Consider the following 9465-nt stretch of genomic DNA (forward strand, 5'->3'; position numbering starts at 1 on the left):
CTTTTACACGTCATAGAAATGACGTGTAAATCACGTCTTTTTTACGTGATTTCCACGTGTAAATCACGTCTTTTTCACACCTTCATGTGAATTGGAAGGGGGGCGTTCTCGAAATGAGGCGGCGAGAAGCAAAGGGGTGTAAGCGATATTTGCAATAAAGTATGGATGTCTCAAAAATGGATTCTGCATAGCTAAATATACAAACTGGATGGTGAAGCTCGTCGCAGTCCAATAGAAAGTCTACCCATGAATGCTCTACGCCGAACTTCATTATGCAGTTTGTATATTTTGCAATGCAGAATCCATTTTAGAGACATACATACTCTATTGAAAATGTCACTTACACCCCTTTGCATCTCGCTACCTCAAATGTCATGGAAGTCTGACAGCATTGTTCAGTTCCAAATGTCAAAACCATTAGAAATCGATGTGCATCCGCAGTTTTGATATTAGGAATTTCAATCCATGTACTACGTCGATTATTCGCCACACTTTTGAGGCTATTTACCAGCCCCTATTCAACCGTTTTGCACCAAAGTTAGGGGTTAGGCTACTAGGGCTACCTAGTTCTGGCCCTGTAAATTTTGAAATAGATCAGTTGAATAGTGGTTGAAACAAATAACCCTGAAACTGTGTCGAATAATCGAGATCCTACTATATATAGATTGAGATTCCTAATATCAACACTGGATACACATAAATTTATGATTATTTGGACATATGGAACTGAATAATAATAATAATAATAATAATAATAATAATAATAATAATAATAATAATAATAATAATAGTAATAATAATATCTGCTCTAAAACACACAGCTTACAACACATTTTTTTAAAAAATGATAAAAAAGAAAAAAATCATACTTTTTCTATTTTCTTAACTGCGTTTTTTTTCTTGACAGTTCTGAACTGATCTCTGGCCGCAACACTTTTCTAGGGTAAAAAAAAGTCTACGAATAACAACTGGACAACGATTATTATAAGTAAAAACAATAATGAAAATAAATTTAGCCTTGTGGCTGCTGCTTGATTTTTCACCATTGTGTTGTAATTTGCATAATAATTTACAAGCTCCTATACCAGATAAGTAAGACCACTGGGTTATAGTAATAAATAACAGATCAGGATAGACCCTAAGAACCCTAGATCTTGCCACAGCGAAATACATCACCACCCTCTCTCGGAAGCACACATTGGGGAACGTCAAAGTATTGTGGTCTATTTGATTGGTCTGTACCAAGAATTTGGAAATTTCGCTTCTCCGAATGTTCGTATTATCTATGGATTGGGGATTTCCATATCCAATTAACCACCTCTAGTGTTGTTGATTTATATTTTTTTAGTATTTGGATACTAGCCTATTGAAGAGTATATATTCGCCTTAATGTGTGGTATATTTATCTACACATTAAGAAACGAATATACAATAGCTGTCGAGGAATAATTATATACCTAATGCAACAGGAAAGAAACGGCAGCGCTTGCTCCACGAAAGGATAAATTTAAAGCCATACATTAAAAAGAAAACCGAGACGCATTGAATCGACTTGAAAAACAAAAAAAAAAAGCCCTCGAATGTAAGACTCACCCTTGGCGGAAAAAAAAAGCCCTACATAACTTTTAAGAATGAGAAAAGACGAATAAACATGGTAAAAACAAAGAATGAAATGGAAAAATAAAGGAACATTGTACTTACAGTCCTAAGAAAATGAAATGAAATGAAATCTTTGAGTTTTACGTCCCACGCTTATACCGGTTAGGCTAAAGGAGACGGTGATAATGAGAAATGAATGAAATGGTGGAATGAAGAAAGTGGGAGGAAACGGGAGAACCGCGAGAAAACCCACGCACACGGTGTTTGTCCACTACGTGGACAAAGTTCACTTGGCGGGGGCTGGGATCGAACCCGGAACCCCAAGCACCAGAGGTGATAGCTCTACTAGTGAGCAACCGCGGCCCTTAGTACTAAGAAGAATCCACTCATTTCGTCACTGGAATTTATTCATGTGTATTTACTAGTACCTTCTTCTTAATGAAATTACGGTACAACACGTGCTTCCATAAATTTTATAGCTATCCATTATTATGCTAGTATGCGCACACATACACACAAACACAACCACCCACATCCAACACACACTCACATACACAAGAACAATGGGTTTTATTGACAGTGCAAAATTTAGGACTAAACTTTTATAACTCCAATTTAAGACACCTTTATTTTGGAGGTGAAAAATCGAAAAAGAAAGTACATCTTAAAATTAATTAACCTCTGAGGGATGAAAGCGAAAACACATAACCATTAATTTGAATTCTACATTTATTAGTTATATGTACAATGTGCACGTTTTGTCGTATAAAATAATATTCATGCTATTTGTAATGCAACAAGAAACACTGATTGTCTTTATTATTTGTAATACAAACAAGAAATATGTAGACAATGCAAATCTGTTGGTTATAATCTAAAACTTACAGAGATCTTTTAATAATATAAAATAAAAAGAATCAAATTTTTCTATAAATTTCGTATGAAGGAAAACACCTTTCATAGTTATTGAAAGTACAGAAATGCAGCATCATATCAAAAAAGCCTCACGTGCTTAAGTAGGTTAAAAATGGGGACTGCGGTAAGTATCCCACTTATTATCCCATCTATTATACCAGTAGCAGTTTCTTCCATCTTTTAGTTTTCGAAAGAGATGCCTTTACATTGATTTCCAACAAAGCGAGGAGGAACAGGTCAACATGTTTCAAGCATGCCGAATCCTTTTCATCCTCAAACAACAAGGCAGATGGAAGTGAATATCTTTCTACTAACATTTTGAAGATTTGTGGCATTTGTTCATTTGAAGATCTTTATTTTTACTCACGAATAAGTGTCTTTAAGGCTAGTTTGCACAACGTGAACTTTGCTCTTTTTTCCGCGGGAGTTAAATTCTATCGCCTGCTCTTTGGAAACCAAGCATCAGAGAAAGGTCCCTTTTCCTCCCAACGATGACAGATAGGAACACTGAAACAGAAAAAAAAAATCATGAACAATCATAGTGCAATTTTTCAGGTGGGGAGAAAATTTAAAAAAATAATTACAATACGTCATGTGTAACTACAATCAATACGCAATAAAACGATTAGTTACTGCACTCGCTTGCATGAAGTCCCACTTTTAACGGCCTTCCATAATTTTAGTTATTCTGTAATAGCTTAACTTTTGATTTTATTGCAGCTGTTAACTCTGATTGTTCAGGAGGATCAAACAAGTTGGGGGATATAAGACTTTGTATATACAGATACATGACAAATAATTCTGAAACACTCATAGAAGGCTACATTACGTATGTGCTCACAATATAAAATGCCACTCCAAGACCAACTTTAGGATGTGAGCTAAAAGTGACGATCAAGTATATTGATACGATATTGATACAAACAAAATGGTGTATAACTTATGTATTCCGAAAAGTAAAAAAATTGTGAGCAAACGCCCCCTCACTTGTTACTGGAGTATTTTTAAAAAATAAGACTTCTAGAACCAGAATTCTGTCACAAGTAGTAGGGTGAAAATCGTCACATTATTTGTTCTGAGCAGGGTTAGAAGTTGCGGCAATTATTATTATTATTATTATTATTATTATTATTATTATTATTAATAATAATAATAATAATAATAATAATAATAATAATAATAATAATAATAAAACTTCTCTTTGGTGAAAATTATATTTTACCCCTCTGTTGAGAAAAACATTTTCGGGAGGAGTACTTTTATCCATTCAAAAAAAAAAAAAAAAAAAGCGCGAACACTATAACATGTGATACATTCCATATTAAAGCTTTGCTTATATATAAATACTCAAGTCAAATAAAATAATTGCTGAAGGAATAAAAATTAATAAACAGGGAAACCTTTAAAAATCTAAAATAATAAATAAATAAATAAATAAATAAATAGAGTGTATCTGAAGAAGACAAGGGTAGTTGCTGAAACAGTTACATTTAAATAAAATTGGCGCAGCTGTGGCTCGGTGATAGAGCGTTCACCTCTGGTGCTTGGGGCCAATAATTCGATCCCAGCTCACTTCAAGCGGCTTTTCTTGGAGTTCTCCAATTTTTTCCCACATTCTTCATTCCACCATTTAATTCACTTCTCATCATCACCGACTCCCTTAGCCTCAGTGCCTGATCGTGGAACGTTAAATTGAATATTTCATTTATATAAAAGTATTGCCTTGTTCAACAATTATTTTATTTTAGTTAAGTACTAATAAAATATTACTACTTTCTTTCTTTTCTTCTTACTCGGCATTTTCTTACATGGGTATTATAAAATAACATGTCAAAAGCTCACCTGTCGCAACTTTGGTATGTATGTCATCCTCCACAGTGATATTTCTAGAGCAGCTCGACGAGCAGAAAGGGGTCAGGTGGTCTGCTGTTGATCAATTCATCATTTGCAGGAGCATTGGCCACACGCTCTGGAAAGTGGGAGTACATACAAGGCTTATTTTGGCAAATAACATGTATTTACACCTAGGCTTATTACAACGACTAAATACATTTAACATGAAATGAAGCAGTTTAATTTTATGTAAACAGTAAAGTGGGTTTTTACTACATTTTGTATAAAAAAAAAAAACAGCTTATAGAAAGAAAAATGAGTTGGCAGGAAAATATCAGCCATAAATTTCACATGCTTTCTGTTCTGGATATTTTCAGCGTAAAGGAAGGTGTGAAGAAGAGTCCGAAATCGTCCCAACCTCGATGCAGGAATGGCCACTTCTTAAATGGAAAGATACGCAAAATAAATATTGACAAACTTGTGGACAGATAGATTTTATGGATTATTGTCTGCCCGTTGTTAACAAGAAGCAGGGATCGGAAAATCTTTGAGTTTTACGTCCCACGATTATGCCGATTAGGCTAAAGGAGACGGTGATGATGAGTAATGGATGAAATGGTGGAATGAAGAAAGTGGGAGGGAACGGGAGAAACCCGAGAAAACCCACGCACACGGTGTTTGTCCACCACAAAGTTCACTTGGCGGTGGCTGGGATCGAACCCGGGACCCCAAGCACCAGAGGTGAACGCTCTACTACTGAGCCACCGCGGCCCCATAAGAAGCAGGGATCGGTTTTGAGAACGGAGTGAGAGCGTAAAATATCGCATCTTGAACACAAAGAACACAAATGACTACCTGCGTTTTCGAACGCGGACATTTTCTGACCAAAAACACCAAGGCAAGTAATTTCTTGCTATGTATTGCTTCATTTAAATTCCGCAACGTGAAAAAAAAAGTTTTTATCTTACATTTATAATACAAGCTTGAAAAAATCAAGAGCTCCAATTCTGGGGTAGGTTTTATTTTTTTTAAAAAATAAAAAATATCCTACTCTGGGAGGGGCAGTCGTCACCTCTGGATCCGCCCCTGTTGTGTACACACCTTCCTTTTGGTGGCAGCAGATATGTAAGCCCCGAAGCAATGAGGTATGTTTTTTTTTTTTTTTTACTGATGGGGCTGCAGTGCCTCAGTGGTAGAGCGTTCACTTCTAGTGCGTGGGGTCCCTGGTTTGATCCCAGCTCGTGCCAAGTGGGCTTTGTGGTGGACAAACACCATGTGCCTGAGTTTTCTCGACACTCTCCCGTTTCCGCCCACTTTCTTCATACCACCATTTTTCACATTTCATTATCACCATCTTCCTTAGGCTCGGTGCCTTTCCTGGGACGTGAAACTAAATATTTAATTTCATTTCTTTTTAATGATGAGGAATTGGTGTTCCACCTGAAAGCCGGTTTTTGATCCAAAGAGACTTCCGTTGTTAATGTGCGCATAAACATTAGGAGGATATTCCCTATGTCAAGAGCTCTCTTAAACACATCTGACTGGAACCAGCACCAGCCCCCAATCACGGTCCCTTAATAAGACATTTGGTTTCCTTTGAATCGTTTCACGATTAGCAGTGGAAATCATAATAATATAGTCATGTAGAGGACACTTAATTAAGCTGGAATATATTTTTTGAACTTCAGTGGCAACATTGATAAGTATCCATCATCACATGCTGGCACTGGAGTAAGTACTGTAATCTAAAATGCGAGGGAGCTGTCTACTCAATTAATGAACAAAATATTCGAACAGTCAAAAACCCGTTACATTATTATGATTTCCACACCGAATTCTGTAGCACAGTTACGGTAGCCAAGTGTCTTGTGAGGGTGTGTAGGTGCAGCAGGGCGATGGTTGCAGTTTGAGAGTGCTCTCAACTCAAGGTGACCAGACGTCCCGTTTTGGCCGGGACAGTCCCTTATTTTCAACCGTTGTCCCGTTTCTTTCAGATTCTCAAACGGGAAGCCTAAATGTCCCGTTTTTAAGCAAACATGACCCAGGTATTCCGTAATTATTATTCAAAATATAAATAGCCAATGCTAATTCTACACTCTTCCGTACCAACACTTACTGGGAAGGTTCACCCGTGCCTAGAACTTCTGAATATGAAAATGAGAATTGAGTGTTCTGTGGTTCAAGTGGAAATTGAGTGGGAATTCTGAGTGTTGAAGTAGTTAATAGTATTGTTGGGTAATACTTAAGTTAGAAACGCTGTGTTATCATTCTTACTTTGTATTTTGTAAATTGAAAACACTGCTGAGTTCCAAAATGCAATGTGGAAGTCACCCCACCCCCCGTCGCCGATTCGTATGCGTCCCGTTTCTGAAAGTAAAAGTGCTGGTCACCTTGTCTCAACTGGGGTAATATCCTCCCACTGATTATGCACATATACAATGGGGGCACTACTTTAACAAACGGGTCTACCAAATATTCATCAATTTTGTGGATTTTTTCACTAGATTTAAGACAGTAGTGCTACAAAAGGTTAAACAAAACAGAACTGAGTGAGCGAAGGGGTTAGAACTTCCATAGGGCTCGTTGTTTCTAACTTTGAAGTCATACACGATTGGCATTGCAAGAATTGCCGAGGGTCATTTCCCAAAGAGGTTCACTCGAGCAGTCGGTTCTACCTAACAGAAAATTCATAGGTAACATACGATGTGAAACATATTTTTGTGAAGGAATAAAAGTGTGAATGTCAGTAATTAATGTCAGTACACAGCAAATTGAAATGAATTTTGGGCATTATTCGAGCAGACGGTTCTACCAAATTTTGACATATTTCTTACAGTTTCATATCAGGTTAGAACAATGCATTTCTTTTAGCAGAGCATGAACTAAATCAGAAGCTCCATTAGTGCTTGCAGATTGACTTCAGGCCTCAGTACAAATACAGCGTGGACGTAAAGCGTAACAATTTCAGTGAATAAAACACGAACCAATTTATTTCAGCTCCCCACTAAAAAGCAGGGGTAGGAGCACAGCAACAGGGTCCGAACGGCAGCGACGGGATGCGTCCGTAGGGAGCAGGCGCGTCAGCGACGGGGAATATACGTCTAAACGAGAATAGTGGAAGACCACACTTACATATGCAATACTTTCACTGATCACTTAAAATTCATTTCAATATGCTGTACACTGACAGTAATTACTTATATTCACACTCTCATTCCTTCACGAAAAATGTTTCTTATAATATTTTACCTATAAATTTTATATTTGGTAGAACCGTCTGCTCGAGTGAAGCCGCATTTTGAGTGATAGTGAAATCATTGTAAGCGTAAGTGTGCTTTTCCATTATCCTTCTTTACGCGCATAGTCCCCGTCGCTGACGTGCCTGTTCCCTACGAACGCACCCCCTCGTTGCCGCTCGGGCCCTCTTGCTGTGCTTCTGCACTGATTCCAATAGAATGCATTTGTGCTTTTTAGTGGGCACCTAGCAAAAGTTATTTCGTGTTTTATGCACTGTACTTAATATGCTACGCGTCGGGAAGGTTCTAGAACACACAGTATTGTTGAGCGAGCGTCAGCGAGTGAAGGCGGGTTAGAGCCCTGCACGGCACGTTGTTTTCTGTCTTTGTTACAATTAAGTGGGAAGGGGTACGTACCTGTGTTCTAGAACCTTGCGCCCATGCGTCTACTCTATATTTACACTAACCCCCGTGAAGTCAATCTGCAAGTAGTAATGGAGCTCCTCATTTAGTGCATATTCTGCTATAGGAAATACAATGCTCTAACCTAACCTGAAAATGTAAGAAATGTATTAAAATTTAGTAGAACCGTCTGTTCCAGTAATGCCTCCAAAAGCATACACTTACTGTCATCTCGTTGTTTGCTTGTATTTATCAGTCTTTCGCCTTGGCAAATAGTACCACAATGCGTGCAGCTTTTATTATACGGATTCATAGTATAAGTAGTAGTAGTAGGAACGGGTTAGAAGCCCCGCGGAGGTTGGTTGGTCCTGTTCTCGACATGAAATAGGCAAATTAAAGACTTGTCCAATTTTTTCGTATATTTTACAATCTACGGATCTGTATAATAAAACTGCACCACAGAATGACATACTTTCCCATGCATACTCACTCCCATATACGGTTTATTGAGAATAAAAACACATACATTATCATTTTATTACCTTCACTATTAACATTTTATATAGTATTCTACCTAAAATATTTAATTTGATACAGGCGTCTGCAAATGTTAACCTAATGTAGGTATCCTCGTTCTTTCTACGGTATTTTAATACACTGTAATAAGAAACCGTGGTAGAATACTCCATCTGCTGAATTTTACACAGAATGCACCTAGATAGGAATAGGATAGGAATTATACTTACTTGTCTTAAAGCTGACCTTTATCACAGGTGACTTTAACAAAACACATTATTTATATTCACAAACAATACCATCAAAACACGATTCCGCAAATGGCTCACGATTCCCAGCATGCACTGCTCAAACTGCAGTTACAGTACGGGGAACGTCCGCGCTTTTTAGCACCTAAAAAAGACGTCTATTTTTGGTGATGTCCGACACGTGATTCTTTGTACCATTCTGGCACGTGATAAACACGTACAATTTAGGTCATGTTTAACACGTCATTTTTGTTACCATTTTGGTACGTGATAAAGACGTTCCAAATTTTCAAAAGACGTCATTTTGAATTCGAACCCCAAAAAAAGACGTGTTTATGACGTGACTGTGCTACTTGGGTAGATACACAAGTAATTTACATATATATGTTTTAGACAGTCCATTACAGTTTTTATACAGTATGGCGCTAAATTTGTTCTACAAAAGCAGAGGAGAGATTCCTGAGAGTAAAACAAACAAAAAAGTTCCAGTAAACATAGGGCAAAAACCCCATCGTTTACGTGTTATAGGCTGCCGAAATCAGGAAAAAATGAATTTTAAAGGTTTATAGCTCCAAAACTATGGGACCTACCTTGGTCGGGTCAAGACTTCACTTAGGAACTAGTATGTGCTCTATCCAAAAATGCGTGTTTCAGAATCCTGAAGTACAACAATTTTTATAGAGGGAGTGACCCTATGATATAAAGTACTCTCCAAC

The 9465-nt window shown here is 37.4% G+C and overlaps 1 long non-coding RNA gene across 1 annotated transcript; it reads right to left on the reverse strand.

Moving 5' to 3' along the window:
* Positions 1-2957: 2957 nt before the first annotated feature.
* On the reverse strand, positions 2958-8971 carry LOC145672739 (uncharacterized). Its single transcript, XR_014128631.1, has 3 exons — positions 8732-8971; positions 4357-4483; positions 2958-3021 (listed from the first exon to the last, which is right to left on the reverse strand). It is a non-coding gene; the product is annotated as an uncharacterized LOC145672739 (long non-coding RNA).
* Between the last annotated feature and the right edge of the window lie 494 nt (positions 8972-9465).

This window comes from Thermobia domestica, chromosome 16 (assembly GCF_964235325.1).
Source record: "Thermobia domestica chromosome 16, izTheDome1.hap1.1, whole genome shotgun sequence".
NCBI lineage: Eukaryota > Metazoa > Arthropoda > Insecta > Zygentoma > Lepismatidae > Thermobia > Thermobia domestica.